Raw genomic sequence first — 20,661 nt, 5'->3', positions numbered from 1 at the left:
GGTTTGCTCAGCAGAGGTAGAGTGCGCTATGGTCATGGAGGAATTTAAACATGAATACGGGGGTATGTCAAACCGACTTGCGAGAAATCCCTCCAACCCAATCTACTTTCAGAGTAACATTCCCATTAATCAGCGTGAGATAATTCTGCTTACCTGAGGAATCCCTATTCAAATGGACAAAACTGTCAAAAAAGCTACAGAATTATAGGTTTTATAAATAGGAGCATAGAATATTAAACTAAAGAGGTAATGCTAAACTTATATATATCGTTAGTTAGATCAGAGTTAGAATATTTAAGAAAGACATCAAGGCGATAGAAGTGCAGAGGAGATTTACGAAGATGATACCTCGAATGAGTGGTTTGGCCTATGAGCGGAGACTGGAGGGAAAGGGACTTTTAACGTTGGAACAAGCAAGTTTGAGGTGTAATCTGATAGAGATCTTTAACATTATGAGGAGTTTTGATAGAGTCAATAGGGAGAAATTATTTCCATTGGTTGGTGAGTCAGTGACTAGAGGACATCAATTTAATATAGTTAGTAAATGAGCAAATGGAGAGGTTAGGATAATTATTTTCAAACACAGAGTAGGTAGGATATGGAATGCCCTGCTGGGAAAGGTGGTTGAGGCAGAATCCATATTGGCCTTCAATAACGAACTAGACAAATACCTTAAAAAGAGATGGCTGCAGGGATATAGGGAAAGGGCAGGTAAATGGGACTGAAAGGATTGCTCTTGAGAGAACCAGCACAGACATAATGGCCTGAATGGCTTCTTCTGAGTCTTAAATTTCTATGGTTCTGTGAATTCCAAAGTTGAGCAATACTTTTTCTTTTACTTTTTGAATTCTCTGTGATTTAGACCTGCACTGTATAGATTTTGGAATTCTTACAGAAACCACCCCAAAAAACAAACGTGGCATCACCTAAACTATTAGTGGACTTGCAATAACCAATTTCTTTCCTTCCCCCCATAGTGCTGATTGCAGGAATGGTCCTGTGAAGGACAGTGAGGTGTTTTAATGGAATCAGCATCATCCAATTGCAAGACCCCTGTATTAATACCAGATGTGCTAGGTTTCCTGTGCTTGTGCCCTCACACCCATTTGCTTATTCATATATTTAAGAACCAGAACGTAATAAAGATAAATAAAACCATATATGCTTTCACCCCTGTAATTTAACATTGCTGAATTAGGATTTGTGCAATTACTGCAGAGCAGAGTTCAGCTATTATCCACATTGAAAAACAATTGAATTCACATTAAAATAAATTGCTTCAACATGCCAATTAGTGGGCCCCTTTGTCAAAAAGAGGAATAAAAATGTGTGCTAAAATCAATACAATAGTGGCTCAGACACAGACCATTTTTCATTTGATATGAAACTGCATGTCGATGATATTTTCTCAGAGTCGAATGTTTACCAAGGTTATCCTCTGCTTGCCTCTAAATTAACTAGCCTTTGGCTATGGGTACTTACAATTAGATCTCCCACTCTAAGCACACACTAGCAAAGGTTGGCCCATTTACTGAAAACTGGAGAATAATGTATGCTTACTGCAGATAGTTAGTAAATTACTGACAGAGGGGAATAAACCCTGATATTGAAGTTTCATTACGTGAACGGTCTAGCACAATTGGATCAATTTACCAACAAGTGAAGACTAATGCAAAATGAATTCCTAAACTTGGTAAAGTTTCCAGGATGAAGAGAATAAACCTGCTCCCATGTGTTCTGTGCTTTGAGATTATTTAGTCCAGCATGGACTAGTTAGACCAAATAGTCTGTTCCTGTGCTGAAAAAAAAGCTGTTCTGTGCTATTTTCTGTGAACCTTACATTACCACTTTGTGAATGTTTACATGTGAAATTTAAGTGTCTTTTCTCTCTTTCATATCAGCATATGTGCAATTATTTAATTTCAGAGAATGTTCCTTAAACGCTTTGTCCAACCCGGGGTGAATTTTAGATGCTCAAATTCATCAAGATGCTATGGTGCATTCAGGAGACATTTGAACAGAGTTGATCAACAACAACAAACACATTTAAGAATAATGATTAAGAAAAAATAATTCTGTATATTCTCAATGCCAACTCCTAGCTTCTGGGCCTAGAGCTTGCATGTTGAGCAGTCAAGTAAAGGGATTGGTAATGTTTAAATATCTTCTAGTTTGTCAAATATATAATATATAATGCACATTGGTTACGTGGTAATTGTCCTAATTTACTGTCATTTCAATATTTTCCATATAGTACATTTGTGATTCATAGCACAATACACTGCATTTTAAATCTTCCAATAAATGGAGGTTGAGTATCTGGCACAGTAACTTGAGGAGTTGACAGAGGGAAGAGAGGAGTGATATGGGGAGCCAAGGAGTAATTGTTGTATGCAAACTGCTGTTGCATTTTCCTAGTCAATAACCTGTAGAGTATAACCTGTGATGCACTTTAAGTCGTCCTCCTGGTGTGAACGGCAGTATATCAAATGCAAGGATCATCAGTATTAAAATGGGGGGAAGGTAGAGGTGAAATGGGGTTAGGAAGGGAAGAGGTGATATGAGATTGGTGGAGAAGTAATATGCAGTGAGGGATGGTATTGAAGTGGGAGAGAGAGAGGTGATATAGGGTGGGAGAAAGGCAGGGTAATATGATTTGGGAGAAATGGAAGAATGATATGAAGTGGTGGAAGGGGAATGTCCTCACTCACTGTGCAGTAATAACAGTCTGAAACAGCCTCGCAGAATGTTTAGGGAACCGTCATTGTGAAGCTTGTGCCATTTTTCCCTACTCTCTTGAACTCCATCCTGGCTCCCTTTGCTTCATCCCTTCCCTCCTCCTTCAAGGCCTATCTCAAGACCTTTCTCTTTCATCACGCCTTTGCCCATATTCCCAGTCACCACCCCACCCCAGCAACTTTGGCCCTCATCCTTCCTGAATCAACCCCCCAGAAACCCCTGACTGTCCAGAATCTTGGGACATCCTCCCAACATGAAAGGTGCTATATAAATGTAATTTGTTGTTGTTGTTGTTGTCTTGAGTTGGTGTCTAGCCACTGAGAGAGTGAAGTGATGGAGTTATGTGTAAGATACCCAATGTGGATACATGGCCTTACTGCCATGACGTGCTTTGGTTCTATCTGATTCAGGAGTTGTATTTCTGCACAACTTTATTATTTATCGTGGAAGTTTATTTTTGTAGTCCAGCTGCATCGAGTGGCTGACAGTTAATGCACTCATATGCATTGGAGAACTTCAAGAGAGTTTCCAAAGTAATGACTAACGCCGTCCACAGTTACTGCGTTACGTCACTATCCTGTTTTTAGCTACATCCAAACAATGGTCTCAGTGATCGAGAGCAGCATCACAATGGAGAAATTCTCGGTACAACCATTATACCATGGCCAGTGAGTGGGGATTGATTGTGGTTTGGCACAATAACTGCACCCAAGGGTTTCCTTGCTCCCATGTAGCTTCTGGCTATCAAGATCATTGCTTGAGTACAGTTAAAATCAAGGCACAGATATAACTCAATACAAAACAATACACATTTACATTTAGATGGCGCCTTTCACATTGGAAAGACGTCCCAAGGCACTTAACTCTGCCAGTATCTAAGAAAAGCAATGATTAAATGCTGCCTCCAGGATTTAAAAGCTAACTAGTACCAAGTTCTTAATTTCCAAGATTGCGCAGGTTTTGTTTTCACAAAGCGAAAAGGATGAATCCATTTTGCAGAAGTTTGGTTTAGGAGGAGGTTAGCCCCATGGCCATTAAGCAGCATTTCATGACAGATTGAAAGTGATCATTTTCAGGGTCAGATCTGTTATGAAATGTCATACCGTTCACCCCTTTTGTTTCTATAAAATCGCTTTTGGAAGCATAATTTTTGGGGGAGGATACAATCTGTAATTTTCTATGTCAGCCTGCATTAGAATCTAAGCCTACAATTTGTGACTTTGTAATGGTTCCTAGGTTTACATTAGAATTCCTGTTGATGTGCAGGGGCTCTCCTCTTGAAGTAGATCAGGTTGGAGTGGAGGTCCCAAGGGTTGGCATGCCATTCCTGTTACCAGAAAGAGGCCCCATTTGCTTGACTTGAATTCCTTATTAAGGAATCACCTTAAGAAATTATTATTATTATTATTATGTTATTATAGTTTAAATCACTCTTTAGAGGTAATTTCTAAATGATTTTCAGTGATGGGTCAGCCAAACCAAGAACACTGCCACGTTACATATGAATCAATGTTACTTTTCTAAGTATGTTTGAGCTTCCTAAAATAGTTACTTTTTACAGGAGGTTGATATTTTGTTCACCATGTATTTTTTCAAGCCATTATTACCAGTCCCAGTTGCACAGATGATGATAGGAACAATGTTTGTTTTATACCCACACATACACCCACATTCAATTTATAGATCAATCTATTGATCCAATATATTGATGTTATTTTATTATCATTAGCATCATCATCATCATCACCATAATTGACCAAATACTAGACAATGCTATTTTCTCTGTGAACAAATTAGGCCTGTTCCCTGCTAAGTACTGTAATAGTTCAGTACTCAAATGGTTAAATAAGGAAAGCTAGGCATGTGGTATTATGAAATGGAATGCATTGAGTGTGTTTTCTTTGATGTAGACTGACTGGGGCTGATTTCACTACAGTGAAACTGCAATGTACAGCAACTGAGCCTGAAACAAATTCACAGCTGTTTAACTGCTCGAAGCTTGATTATAAGCTGACACTGCTTTCAAAAGCTATTGATGAAAAACTCTGTCTGCATTCAAAGCAGAAGATGGCGGGGCCATTAAAGGAAAGACAGACAGATGCTAATGGGTAGTCCTTCCATAGGCTAAGCTATTTTACAGTTCTATCTGCTCTGCCTTACTCAGAGAACTGTCTGATAGCTATTGTTTTATTGTGATGAACTGGTCTCGGACATTCCCTGAAGGCTTTCTGGCTAACTCTGGATGGTAAATATTGACACCTGTAAACCGAACTGGTTACATTCATTGGCTGTCAACCATCCTCCCATCTGTTGCCTAAAGAGTTGTAAGCAAAGCATCCTGGGACTCCTGCACTCCTTTCATCGCAAGCTGTGGAAACTGCTGCCCTGAGCTAATCTCACAACCAAATGGCTGTACGGAGACCCAGAGAGACTAAAAAAACAACACAGGCTCATGTGCTCAATGTGTAGCCCATTGGCCTCTTCTGGCCACTCTTTTCTGTAGTTAACACATGCCAGAGTAATCTTCTTAGTTGCCAAGAGAAGCTTTCTCCCCATTCCCCATGAGATCATACTGAGACCACGATCAGAGTCCAAACGCGTTCTCGTCTGACTCCATTGTCCCCAAGAGTGGGATTAATAACTAATTATGTTGGGTCATTCATCCAGATGGCCTCTCAGATGTCCCATTGTCTTTTCCTGACCTTCCAGATGGCCCTTTGACCTTGAGGTTTATCTCCACGGTAACGTGAAGCCTTAGTTTCCTTGCAGTTGCTGTGAAGAAATGGCCAAACGGGAGTGAAGCTAATCTGTACCCACTTTGTATTCGGGTCCCATCTCCTGTCTGTTAAATCCCATGAATGGATAGAAATGCTATCTAATCCCAGCTGAGTGATGACCATGGTCATGATTCTGTATTACACGCTATGTTTTTGAAATCAGCAGATGGCTTTTTACACGGAAACATGAGTTTAATTCAAAGAACATCAATAACCATAATTTGATCTTTTTATGCACTGATGTCAACAATAGGGTAATAGAATGGAATTACAGAATATTACTGTGCGAGGAATACAATTCAGAGAATTATAAATGCTGAAACATCCCCCTTTTCGGTAGCCTGTATAGTCCATTTGCAAACCTACTAAAAGTGTGTTATGCACTATAGATTTGTAGCTGACTGACACAATCTCCCTTTATTGTCACAGCAACCTGTAAATCTGCAAGATAGTGTTTGGCTGCACTAAACCTTTAAAATGTACCTTTCTGTGAACAAGTAATGCACAGGGAATTTGCAATTGGAGTTCAGAGCTGAAATTTAAGACCAAAATCAACTGAATTGGTCCACTTCAGGTTTATTCACCAATTCTTGAATTTAGCTTGATTCAGATCAGTTCAGATTTGAATGTACCATTAAATATATGTTTGAACATAACATGTATGTGTGCAGTGAAATCATATATTTTTCAATTCTTTCATAAATTTGTGGCCCTAGCCACAGCAACAAGGTGGGAGATTTTCACATTTATAAATTTTAGTTTGTAAAATACTGTAGCTGATGGTCCAGTTGCGGTTGGTGTTGAATCCTCTCTGGTGGGTATGTGTCTATTTTATATTGCAGTCTTATTAGTTGGGGAGAAAGACAGGTAATCGCTGTGACTCTTATATCTAGGCAAACTTGACACCCAATGTTCTTATAATACTGGTGAGTCAATTTCTCTAGCAACCGTTTGAAACGAAAAAAAATTCTCTAGAATGAAACTCAGAGGCTGTTTGGAACCATAAAAGGATCTGGTTACATAATCTTTAACACCTCTATCAGGTCCCCTGTCAATCATCTAATGAGATAGTTACATTGGAGATGGCAACACTAGTATAGGCTCAATGGGCTGCATGATCTTCTGTGCTATAAATGTTCTAATCCTATTGTCATGGGTTGGTTTCTTTCTATTTTCCAATCGGTAAACTAAGGTAATTGGTGAAGTGCTACCATTACTGCAGCCCTATAAGATTTCTTAAAATTAGAATTCCTTTAAATTTCCATTAGTAAACTGGCAACTCTGCATGATTGTGAATTCCGTACTGACAGAGGAACCTGGTGATGCAGCTATTGGGGCTGACTATAATAAGCCAGCACCATGTACAATATGTGTGGCGATAATTAGCACTGAAAAATACAGTATGAACAGTTCCTTAAACCTTTCCTTAAAGACGGGTAAGTTTGGAAGTGAATTCCCACCCTTCCCCATCACCACCTTAATATCATTGTGTTTTTGTTTGTATTCATCAGATAGCGGGTAAAAATTATCAAAAAAGATAAATATCACATCACTTGCCAACCTTCCCTCCCCCCACCATCCCCCCAATTAACCATGTCTTTGTACAACAACAACAACAAGATTACATTTGTGTAGCGCCTTTCACGTCGGGAGGACAGTCTTACCGACACATTGAGCAACAGAATGTGGGGAGTAACATTTGGCTTTTTAATTTGAGGCATTGTGACAAAACATTAATTTTAGGGAACACAAGTAGGATGAACTTCACAAGTGGGATGAAGAAAGTATATATATCTAAATAAAAATTGCCACTTCAAATGTTGAAGATCAAGTTCTGCGTTAAATCCTTCAGAACTCCTGATACATTTAGCACCTCATGCAAAGTGATTCCAGATTAGAATTCTTCTGTTTCTCTTCTGAGCCCTGCGGCTTGGCTCACCCCATATGTTTAATGTCATCTTCTCATTGTGTTCCTCAGTAAAATACTTGCATTTCTGGTTTGGCGTTAAAAAAAAGAGCAACGGATTTGTGTTTGCTTTTCAAATTCTAAAAACCCTTTGGCTATCAAAGCTTTTAAAGCACTGGCTTTCCTTATTTTCATTGGAAAATGTTGAGTTCCACGCAGTCAGCGCTAATTCATCTTATTTGATGTTAACCTTTGATCTTAAAAACAAATTGCTCTGTTGCAATAAAAGTACAAATATGTTTTCAGCACTGTAATTCAGTGCTTGCTTCAGCCGACTTGTCAAAGTTCATCTTACCAACACAAGCCTGAACTTTACATTACAAGTACCAACATTGTCATTTCACTCACACATATGGTGGCCATCAGTGTGCATTCCAAAGCAAGAAAACTCCTCACGTGCTGAAGAACCAGCTACAAAACAGCGAGAGTAAAAACAAATTGGCTTTTTCAAATGGAGGAATGGGCAGAGCTGTACCTTTTATATCGAACCATTTGTCTGCAGCGATTCGAACAAATATTCATACACATTCTACATTTTATCAATTAAATAATACTGTGAATCCAGTTTGCAAAGTGTAGGAATACTGCCACTTCGATGCTATGTCCTGCCATCGAATACTTGGTTGCATCTCAAGGGCATTTGATTATAATTCAACCAAAGTTGTTCTAACCTTGTATGGATCACTGCTGAAGTCACATTTTGAACACTGTGGATTTTTGGTTCAAGGTTCTTCTAAAGTTGCATTAAAACCCCCTCTGACAAGTTTTCATAAACTGTTTAGGTGCCTCTGATCTTCTTGTGCACAAGATTAATTTTAACCAGTGGTAACTTAGTGGTGCTTTACACTTCCAACAGTTAAATCTGTCTTTTTTTTGTACAGTACAGGTTAAAGATATTGAGGCTTTTATCAGCGGCTCACCAGCGTATAATTGCTGAATGACAGAGTAAGGTTCTGAAAAGCTGTGTTTAAAGGACATCGGACTATTTTCTCAGCTGTAGATTCTAACCGTCTGGGCTGGAATTGCCAGTTGTAATAGCAAGGTTACCACAGTGCCTTGGCTTAACCTGAGGTTCAGAGGATCCAGCCCAAGAGAACAGGGAGCAGAGCTGCTGGGTCTGAGCCGACTGGCAATCAGTGCATCTCTGTGAGGTCCCTAATTCATTCTGTAGAGTTTAAGAATTTACATTAATATTGAAAGGAAAAGAGTAAACTGGATGTTTTAATTTCTTATTGTATACATGTGATCAAACAAAGGCTTACATAACAGAAAGTTAACCATGCAGCTGTTCTAGGATCCTTATTGTATTGTACAGTGCTTTATTTGACTATGAAAGTGCCTCCTTCCATACCCACTGAATACAATGGGACCCTGGGTGAGGAGGGAGACCCAGAAATGTTCCTTAGCAACCATTCGCTCCAGCTGCAACACACTGCTCTCTAGCATTGACTCAACCTCTGCTACAAGTGCCAGAGAGGGGTTTGTTTTACAATTTAAAAGCTATTCAGCAGTCACTTAATTAACAGTTCATTAATCAAAGATGCAGCTTTCAGGTAGGTAGACAGTGTGCATCATGGATGAACAGGCTTCAAAGCAGCAATAAATATTAGAATGGATATATGAGGTAAAATTCCACCTTTATCTAGATTTACATAGCATTTTTGAATGTCCTGTCTTAACTTTGTTGTCAATTTTCTGCAGTTTCTTAAAAGAGATTACAGAATACCAACTTCAAAATTATATTTGTATTCGTACAGAGTGCATTTGAGAAAATTCTTGGATGCTCTGAAATGCTACTTTAATAAAAAATAAATCTGGACCCTGGTATAATATATATTTTCACATGTAGATATTTAGAATTATCCTTACATTCTATACAGTGCCTATAACATCAAAATATACGTTTTGCCCACCAAATATAGTCAATTTACTTCACAGTATATTTTGTGAAGCACTTTGAGATGTCTCAACGAAGTGTTAAACGCTATATCAAATGTAAGGATTATTATATTATTAATATTGTTGTCAAGAGTAGTGACTGTATTTGTAGGCAGACTGATCTATTTACAGTGTAACGGTAATTACAAGGAATGTTTTTTGCTTACCGAAGTGTCAGTCTTATCTCTTTCCCCCCTTTTTGTTCTTCCAGTATTACCACCTTTATTCCCCTGTTTTGTTGCAATTCCCCCCTTTGTTTTGCATCATTAACACCTCTTTAACCCATCATCCCCTGTCTTCTACCCCATTTTCTCCTTTGTCTTTCTTGCCCTGTCTCCTCCCTCTCTGTTAGCCCTTAAAAGTCTCTCCCTCCCAACATGACCCAGTTCTGATGAAGGGTCGTGGACATGAAACGTTGACTCATTTTCCTTTCTCCATAGATGCTGCCTGAGCTGCTGAGTGTTCCCAGTGACTTCTGTTTTTGTGTCAGTCTTATCTCTTGTTCTACTTCCTCTGTTGGTTTCCTCAATAATCTTTTATCATAGAAAATGAAAAAAGGTTTAAAACATTGAAATTTGTTCCAAGCAGATGGGAAACAGAGCAATTCCACCTGTCCTGGGGCAGAAAAGTAAATATTGAGTTAAAGAGTCTGTTACATTAAGCATGAGAATAAATAAGAATAAATGGACCTTCAAATTTTGGATGCACAGTCCAAGTTGACACTTCAATGCAGTGCTGGGAATGTGCTACATTATTAGAGGTGCCATTCAGAAGATGAGATATTAAAACAGTCTCAGATGGATGTTAAAGATCCCACAGCACTGCTCAAACGGAGAAGGGAGATTTTCCTGGTACCTTGACCAACAATCCTCCAAATAAAATTGATCATTCACTTCATGGCTTTTTGTGGTGGCAAAATTGGTTACCACATTCACCTACAAAATACAAGCACTACACTTTACAGTAAATCTTGTGAAACACTTTGAGATGTTTTCCGAACATGAAATGCACTGTATCAAATGCAAGGATTATTATTCCTAAATCGATACGTGTGTGTAGCTTTCATCCTATCTCGACCAACCTAGAGAGCGTAGGTTCTTTCTATTTTCCCTGTTGTCTTTTACATTGGGATGTCCTCAGGGAGCCCTCACTTACTTTTGAGGCAAGTGTTGGATTTATGGCAGGTGTTATAAAATAAAAAAATGATATAATTCTTGTAATCATCAATAAAAGTTTATACTGTATTGTCCACCTCGACCCTCTCAGAACTCCCTACCCATAGTGGGTTATGAGATCAGACTAATTCCTCATAAGATTCCTTTCAGTGTATCCATCTCTAAATGTAACATTGAATCCTTCTAATTAATACTTGTTCCTTCTTGAAACCCTTTGTAGAGACACAGGTAGTGTTCCTTAGGGCTCTCTATTGTTGGTCCTCTCACTTTCTATATGGTTCTGCTCAACGAGGCTTAATCTCCACGTGCATGCCAATGACACTCAACAACAACAACTTGCATTTATATAGCTCCCTCCACACCACACAGCATCTCAGAGTGCTAAAAAATGGTGGAGCCCGATGTCAAGCCAGGGAGAGGGGAAGGTGACCATAGACATTGTCGAAAAGGAAAGTCTTCAGGCCAACCTGAAAATGGGGAAAGAGGGTCAAGGCAAAGGGATTAAGGAAGGGAGTTCCATAGCTTTGGGGCGTAGTGGCTGAAGGCACGGCCGCCGATGGTGGAGCGGAGGATTTGAGGGACAAGGAGGAGGCCGGAGCCAGTAGAGGGGTGGCAGTGGGTTGTGCTGTGATAAGAGAGGAGTTTGGAGAGACAGAGGGGTGCCAAAGCATGGAGGAATTTAAACACTGGAGTGAGCATCTTGAAGTCGATCTACTCTGTGACAGGGAGCCAGTGTTGTTTGGTAAGGACTGCTGTAATCGGGGTACGGGGTTTAGTACCGGTGAGAATGTGGGCGGCGGAGTTTTGGATGAGTTGAATTTTGTGAATGGTGGAAGAGGGGAGACCAGCGAGGAGGGCGTTCAGTAGTCCGCTTTCAACTCTAAGTCTGCCTCCACCCTCGAATCCAGCACCAATGCTGTCCTGACTGATTGCCTGTCAGACATCAAGTCCTGGATGAAAGGTAACGTTCTCCAGTTGAATGTTGATAAGACAGAAGCTCTCCTGCTTGGCTCCCGTCAGCGCCTTCTCACCTCAGGTGCTGACAGCATCAATCTACACATGTGCAAACTCCACCTTTCAGAGCCAATGCAAATGCTCAGTCTTTTGCTTGACTCCTAACTGTCCGTTAAACCCCACAGCCATGCTCTGACCTGCTCAGCTTTCCTCAAAACTACACAATATTGCCCGCTTCCACCACTACCTCTCCCCTCATCCATCAATTTATAACCAGCAGCCTTGACTACACAATGCTTTGTTTGCTGGGCTCCCCAGCTCTTTCTTAGATAAGTTGTAAAAAATCCAGAATTCTGCAGCTCATGTCCTTTGTCCGTACCAGGCTATGTGAGTCTATCACTCCATCCTGCTATATTGGCTCTCCATATACAGTTTCCTCCCACTGTGACCCTCTCAAACCTTATGGACCCACCTCTCCCTTTGCTCAGCAGGCACAGGCTTGCTTTACATCTCCCACCCTCCCCTCCCCACCATCAGACGTTTTTTTTTCAGCGTTTCTGTCAACATTTACTGGAACTCTGACTCGCTGCTTCCCTTACTTCATTCAAGGTCCATCTCAAAACCTATCTCTTTCACTAGATTTTGATCATCTATCCCTTCACCACTCCCAGCTCGGGTGCCAAGCTAATATTGTTGTGCCTTGGGATATCATTCCGGCGTGAAAGGCGCTATATAAATCTAAATTTGTATTGTATTATATTGTAGGTTCTTATTCAACCACCTTTCCTATTAGCCTGTTTCTCTCATCTATTACCCTTTTACTACAACAAATTGTCATTGCCTTCCTGTTCTCTACTGTTGTCATTATCTTCAAGCTATATCCCCTGAATTTTGTACAGGACAAAAAAATGTAAGTGAATCCAAATTTCCAAATCCTTCATGGTCTTAAATTCTTCCATCAATTCTTCCCTTGGCTTTGTCTGTTCAAAAGAGAAAGGTTTCAGGGTAGCCAACATATACCTGGGGCTGTAGCTCTGTTTGTGGGTCTGAATCATAAATCCTGGAAATGCACAACCCAGAAGGAGGCTATTTGGCTCATTGAGTCCGCACTGGTTCTCAGAGCAAGATATTTATTCAATATCAGAGCAAAATATTTGTTCAATATGAATTGCAAGGATTATTATTATTGTTATAAGTATTACCTCACTTCCCATACACTTTAAGCCTCTATCCTTCATGGTTTCGTAAAAAGAGTTTTTTTAAAAAAAATTTTACAAACATTTATTGCATCAGACATAGAGACATGAAGAGAAGCTCCATCATATTTTCTTGCCGCACGCACACAGCAATGTGAACAAAATGCCCAACTTTTCAAGTGACTCCTTTCAGCATCTGCAGAGCACACTGTGTCTGTGTCAGAAAGCAGAACAGATTTGTGCAGTTTTGCAAATAAATTATTTCACAAGCGTGGAGAAACAGGGCAAGTCAGAACCGGAGTGCTTGGTTCTGAAAATTAAATTATTTGCCTAGAAAAATATGAAGCAACTTAGGGTCTCTCAGCAGTCACAGGGTTAAAAGCAAATTGATATTCTGTGATTGTCCGATCCTACACTGCATTTCATCTGTAAAAGCAAACAGTTATGCTGGTTGCTGGTTTCACTTACAGGCAGGATCAGTATCTTATTGAAAAAAATTGCTGAAAATTACATTAATGAATTCAACAGATAAGATGCTGTTTCAATTCAGTTTCACACAAATGCAATTTTTTTCACCTTTCTCTTTAATGATGAAGATAGGCATAAAATGAGGAATGCTGAGATTTATTGTGTTTGGAGCTTCTGAAGCAGGTTCAAGCGCAATTAGTTTCCCACTCAGATGCTTTTGTTTTTCGGTATCGGCCACATGGAATTAAAGACTATAAGATCATTATAAGAGGGTTATAATTACATAGTCCCAGCAGAAATTATGAGAAATATGATATTAACAGTTCCACAGAAAATGGAAAATCGGACCAATGTAATTTCTCTTGGTTAACTACAGTGGTGGGTTTACTAAAATTTACACTTGCATAAAGTCTTGCATTCACAGTTAATTGTTTAGGAGCCAAAATGTATAAATCAAATATTAAAACTGTGATAATAATTCCTGCTTGATCTTATTATACATACAAGAAGGTGATGGAGTGGAGGAGGGGGAGAGAGTTATTCTTAGCTTGTCAGTAAATTTACAGACCTTGGCGGTGTGTGTTTAGAATAGGATTTTCCCATTGTACACAGCCAAGGTCAGTAAATTTACCGACAAGGGAGGAATAACCCCCATAGACTCTCTTTTCTTATTTTCAGACCAGCTCAAAGACGATTTTATTCTATAAACAACAAGTCTTTTCACTTCAAGGGTCAGCGGATGGACAGGAGTAGTTTGTAATGCAATTAAAGCCAGCAAGCAGTCTCTCGTTTTTCGGCTGCATGGTGGCTCACTTGTTAATATATTAGTACAAAGAATCGATTAACTAGCTAATCCAATCGCACGGTTGTTATTGATCCTTTATTGAGCATCCTGACAATGAGCACTTTCTGTGGCGGCCTAGTCAATAGCAGCTACCAAATAGGCTCTCTCACACCTAATTGGCTTATGACATAAGCCAAACATTTTGCTTAGTGCTGAATACTAGGATCAATGGAAAGCTCCAGGCTGAATTCAGATTACTTTGCTGTCAAATTTGTTTTCCACCCAGCTCAGGTTCACATTAGGACTGGACACTTCTTAGACACTTGAAGGCCACATCTGAAAAGCAGCTGCCAGGGCTGAGATGCCAGAACAGCTGTAAAAGATAAATCATTAGGTGAGGAATTCTGGGCCTGCAAGTTGGCATATGGTCTGTCAGCCATGAAATGAAGACATAAAAGATCACGAGCTCAGAGGCATCTGAGGCCTGCAGCAGTGAATGCTGTAATAAATTGATCCAATGGCTAACTTGGCAGTCCTGGGCCAAGCAGTCACAGGTGCCACAGTCGTTGGTGACAGGATTTCATTTTGTGGAGGTGAATAGTTCTGTGAGAAAATACTGCTTGCTGATGCTGGCCCACCCACCAACCCACCCCCCCTTCCCTCCTGACAGCAGCACCCAACCAAACAAACACCACACACAAAAGGCATGCACTTTTACTACCATCATCTGCCTCAGGCTGTCCCACACGAGTTCCAGTATGTGTAATGAATCCTGATCTTGACATGCAGTGAAAAGAGTAGCTTGGCTATTTGGAATGAAGCATTAGTTTTATTATACATATCAGTGCCAAGTATTTATTTGCGATGGTGCTTGCTAGCCTTCAATTGTCCTGCACAGGGTTCTGTTTCAGCACAGTGCTGGTCTCCGAAGATAGTTAGCACGGGAGACAGCAACTTATATCTGTGAAATTTTCTTTCGGGGCATTTTACAAGTACATCGAGTAGATTTATAACACTTGTGTGGTCGTACACTGGTGGAAATAGTAATTAGATTTCCACACTCTATAAAGTCACAATGCAGTTGTGAGACCCTCAAATCAAATTACAAATCCACTTCCCAGTCTAACTCTTATTAAAGAAAATGGTCAACTGAGTGACTGACGCATATGGAAACCCATCAGCATGCTTAAGAGTCTCCAAGCCAAACTATTGAGAGTCCCACACATGTATGATTTCTGTTTGTTTGCAGTGGACTGAGAAATGCATCCTGCCGCTAACCTAACCCTGGAAGGTTTAGGGGTAGGTTGCTTAAGAGGTCAAGGGCAGGTTGGGCCCTCAGAGTGTGCATTGGGGTACTGCTGGAGTTTACAACAACAACAACAACCACCAGGTAAAACTGCAAAGGTTGTTGTTGCAGACACTAAATTAAAGAGAAAAAATGCAACACCCCTGGTGATAATTAGCACTTGCACAAATACACAAATACAGTATATTGCCCAAACCACTAATCACGTGGTATTAGCAGAATACCTACTGTGGTCCACTGTAAGTGGTGGTTAGATGATTGGTGGACAAGCTTTTTGGTTTATTGCTTTATTTAGTTATTGCTGCAGTTTAAAAGTCTAAACTAGGGTTTAGAAAAAAAGCAACAGTTCACCAAGGAATTGACAAATAGCAACTGATTGTTAGTAATAGAGAACCATGACTGCCCACTGATGGGAAGCTCACAATCTACTTTTGGGGCATAGATGGCCATAATTTGCTGCCAGTACTTGGCAGGAATCACTGTTGGGCCACTCTTAGAGAATCGCATTGCCAAATCCTTATGACCTCAATATTCATTAAGGTGGTATACATAGCCATGTTGCTGTGTGCAATTGGTTGCTGTATTTTGCCCACAAAACACAGTCACTACACTTTGCAGTGTATTCTGTGAAGCACTTTGAGACCACTTGAAGATGTGATGAGGTGCTATATCAAATGAAAGGATTATTATTATTGGAGATAATTTATGTTTGTTAGCAGACAACCTGAGCTGCTCTGTGGTGAAAAAGACAGATACCAAAACATGGCTGAGTAGTGAAGATTCAGACTAAGGAGGTTTGCACGTGTTGATTGTTAAAAATTGTGATGTTTTTGCTACATCTTTCCAATAGGACACCCCAGGGTAGCGTCTCAGAGCTCTAAATCATGGATAGTTATCGTAGATAGTGGTAGACAACTCACTCATTTTAGTAATCAATATACAATGGTTCACAAAGCCTATCACTATAACAATACATTGGGGGCTATTCTCTTCCATTAAGTTCGACATTGAAAAGACAATGCAAGTGAAAACTGGCAATGTTGGAAGCAGCATTGCCATCTGCACCTGAGTGCTTCTCAAGCTGTTAAAAAGTTGAAATACTGCAATGTTTCCCGTTCAGCTCCTCCTGTGTGCGCTAATAATTTTTTAGTGTATGACAACATTTTATCTTTCTGATCCCATTTCCCTATGTTTTATCCATATTCCTTAAACACTTTACTTCCAAGTACATATCTATCTCCCTTTTAAGCACTTCAATTGATTCCACATTCTCGCATCCATTTGTTTGGGATAATGCATTCCACAATCTCCTAACCCTTTGCGCACAGAAATAATTTTTGGATTCACTTTTACTCATCTTAATTCTAATATGGAGTCCTGTAGCTCAATGGTTAGTGAGATACCTAGGTTTGATTCGTGGCAGGGTGATACCTAGGGTAAGTTTCCTTACTCCACACGCCTGATAATAATCCCTCAAGAAAAAACAATAATAATTTGGTCACTTCAATCCACGACTGTTTGTGGGACACTGCTGTGCACAATTGGCTGCCGCATTTCACCCACAAATATACAGTCAATTCACTTCACAGTATAACCTGTGAAGCGCTTTGAGATGTCTAGAAGACGTGGAAAGCGCTATATCAAATGCAAGGATTATTATTATTAATAATTTTAAGATGAAGTTGTTTGTTCTGCACATCAACAATGACACCAGGAACACATGAAAGGAATGGATAGCCACAATAGCCCACTTCCAACTGTGAAAGAGCAGGAGGAGCAGTGAAAATATATTTGTTACTGTGCAGATTGGCTTATAGCAGCTCAGAGCTGCATTCTTGAATTCCAGTGCTGTCTGGGCAGCTACTTGAAAAGATTGATGCTATTGTCAATTTGCTGAATACACGTCAGTAATCAGCTACCTAACTCTACACTGCTGAGGGCCATCAGCAGTCTAAGCTCCTTGGGATCCAAGGATGGTCCGCCTGCTGAGATTGATCTGAAAGCCGTAACGTGCACTATTTCTGACGTGGTATTGTTCTCACACACTCACCGTTGAAGGAATCTTGTATTGATGCTTCGCCTCCCCCCCACTTCCCCAATTCATATATTGAACACAAAAATAATGAATGAAAATAAATCTGCGCAGAGGGTGTTGGAATTTAGAATTGTCCGCTACAAAATAGTTGTTGAGGCAGAGTCCATACATTGTGCGTGTGTGTCAGCCTGTATCCATTCGTAGCACTCTTGCCTCTGAGTCAGAAGATTGTGGGTTCAGTTTCTCCTGTTCTGGCCAAAGATAAAATTTGTCATTCAATTCATGGTTGTGTTTTGGACATTGCTGTATGCAGATTGACTGACACTTTCAACCACAAATACACAGTTACTACATTTTAAATCCTGTGAAGCTTTGAGACATTTTGGTGGCATGATAAGACGCTATATCAAATGCAAAGATTATTATTAATAATTGTGTCCTAGAGTTGCTACAAGACGATTAAGTAGCTAAAAGCAGATACTTTGGTGCAGCAGAGGAGTTCTTTTGGGAAATGTTGCCTGTCTAGATTGTATGATCTCTTTAACGGTAATTAATAACTGCTACAAATTACTTGGTAGAGACCAGGACACCAAATTAATTAAGAAACATTTTGATACTATGATAGGAAGATATTGGGGTGGGAGGATTCTCAAATGTTGAGATCAAATGGGCCAAACAATTTTCTTCATCTTGTGGTCGTGTGATCAATCTTTGCTAGAGGGAGAAGCTCTGAGCACAAGGACAAGAAGGTGCTCAATCGAGTTTGCAAGTAAAAAGATTGTTTGTAAATGGTCTGTCATATTTAAGCTAGTTTAAGAGATAGCTTTATTGATGGCAATTGGCCAATAAAAAGGACTTTGTCATTGGGTTACTGCGTACATATGGTGATTACTGCATTTCATGTTGCTCATTCGTTGTACCTAATGCTATTAATTGCTTCAGTCTATAAACCTCTGCTGTTGTAATAGATATCCCTTTAAAGAGAGTTTGCCAGTGTTGTGCAAAACTATGCAAATCCAGTGAGCAGATTTCTACCAACAGAGTTATTTTCAGCAATTCAGTGCATAACTGTGAAAAGGCAGAGGACAAATAGATTACAGCTGCTGTATCTTTAAGGCTTGCTGATGGGTACATCTGTGAGAACATTGAAGATGATGCTGTATAATAATATCATGTAGTTCATGTGTAGTTTTTGTAGTTCAAAATTGCTTATAAATTGAGTTTGTAATTCAAAGGAGTTTCACATGTCATAGAATATATGGGAGATTTATAACTATGAATCAAACTGTGTAGGAGTAATTAAACTGCACCTTAAATATAACTTATCATGCTCATGTTTAGTAATGTAGATATAATGTATATATAATAACCCTTGCATAATACACAGAAAATTATAACAATTGTGCGATAACCCATCAATGCCTAATTCAATATTATAATAATAATTATACTCCTTTCACATTGGGAGGGTGTCTGTGTCTCATAGTGCTTCATAGGATGCAATGTAAATTTTAGTGATTGTATTTTTGGAGGTGAAGTGTCTCCATTTTGCACACAGCAATGTTCCACAAACAGTTATGAAGTAAGTGACTAATTTTACCTAAGGATTGTTGGCCAGTGCACCAGGAAAAGCTCCCTTCTTTTTTCGAATATTAACATGGGATTTTAAACATCCACCTGAACAGCGAGAACCCACAACTTTCTGACTGAGAGGCTATCAACATTGATCAAGAGGTAAAGACAAATGATTAAAATTCACGCTATATTGCTCCATATTTGTGTAAACTGTACAGTAAAGTCAGTTCAGTTTATGTGTGATTAAGATGGGAGAGTAAGTATAGCAACTGTGGCAAACAAGTATCATCATCATATCAGTCAGGTGATTCCACTGCTTTTCATTCGAAAATAAGAACACGTTTTTGTGTGGGATGGGGTAGGCAGATGGGGTAGTGTCCCGGTAAGCTCTCCGCACAAAGAATGCGATATAAATGCACGTTGTTGTTGTTGGTTTCCATCATATACTGTGGTATTAGTGGACATAAATCCCTCCCAATATCCAGCACTAAATATTGTGAGATGTATGTTGGAAGTTTAAAATCCTTGAACAACGTTTAATTTATCCAAGTCTCAGCAGACAAAACAACAACAACAAATTTCCATGTATAGAGTGCTTTTCACGTCGGGAGGACATCCCAAGGACAGTCAGGGGTCAGGACAGAGTACACTGCATCTCAGAGATGATTATAAAGCTTTAATGTTAACAAATCACCCACACACAATTATAAATCAGAACAGCAAAGCTCAGCCTTTTTTGTTAGCGTTATCCGAACCCCAGATTAAACTGCCTTCAAATCACACCCAGTATGTTATTTTTGTGGCGCTTCAAATCTGTTTTGTCTGTTGGTGCAACTTCTATTGCTGATTTCTCAGGACATTTACGTGGTTTATGCTGCAATCAGTGTAAGTTGGATTGGAAATAATCTCATATGTTACAATCAAAGAGACATATGTGTACATATTACACAAATGCCTTGCCCACCAGACTTCCCAGCTCCTCCCTACACAAGCTGCAGAGCTTCTAAAATGCTGCTGTCTGTGTCTCTTCCACACCAGGCTCTGCAAGTCTATCACGCCTATTCTTGCTCGGCTCCACTGGCTTTCCAGCCCCCAGAGTTTAAGATCCTCATCTTGATTTTCAAATGCCTCTATGGTCTCTCCCCACTCTGCCCCTGTGACTTACCGTGATTCTACTGCTCTGGCCACTGCCTCCGCTCAGCAAACGTGGCCTGCTTCACTCTCCCCACCTGATCCTCCACATCATGGTGGGTGAGCTTTCAGACACTTTGCCCCTGCTCTCTGGAAATCCTTTCCCCAGTCTCTCCAACTTGCTCCCATACCGTTCCACTTCAAACCACGCCTTAAGACCCATCTCTTTGATTGTGCTTTAGCCATCTTTCCCCTTCAATTTTCCTCAGTTCCTCTCCCCACCCCGAGCCCAGGCTCCCAGTCAGCTGTGTGAAGCACTTTGAGATGCTCTCCTGATGTAAAGACTATATAAATATCTAATTGTTGTTGGTGGTGAAAGTGCTGACTCAGATCAGACATTGAACACAATGCAGCAAGTGTGGATGGGAAGCTGAAGAAACAATTGTACAGTATTTCAGGATGAATGTAAAATCTCTCCTTTTTACAATCTCTCCTCTTACTTTCCTCTGCTATTTTCACATTCAGCACTGCTAAAAAGTCTGTATTTTTTTTCCTCGGATGCTAGGCATGGATTTCTATTTCCCCCTGCAGTGAAGTGAAATCCAGTGTCTCTACAG

This window comes from Callorhinchus milii, unplaced genomic scaffold (assembly GCF_018977255.1).
Source record: "Callorhinchus milii isolate IMCB2004 unplaced genomic scaffold, IMCB_Cmil_1.0 Scaffold3, whole genome shotgun sequence".
Classification (NCBI taxonomy): domain Eukaryota; kingdom Metazoa; phylum Chordata; class Chondrichthyes; order Chimaeriformes; family Callorhinchidae; genus Callorhinchus; species Callorhinchus milii.
Note: the sequence above shows the minus strand (reverse complement) of the source record.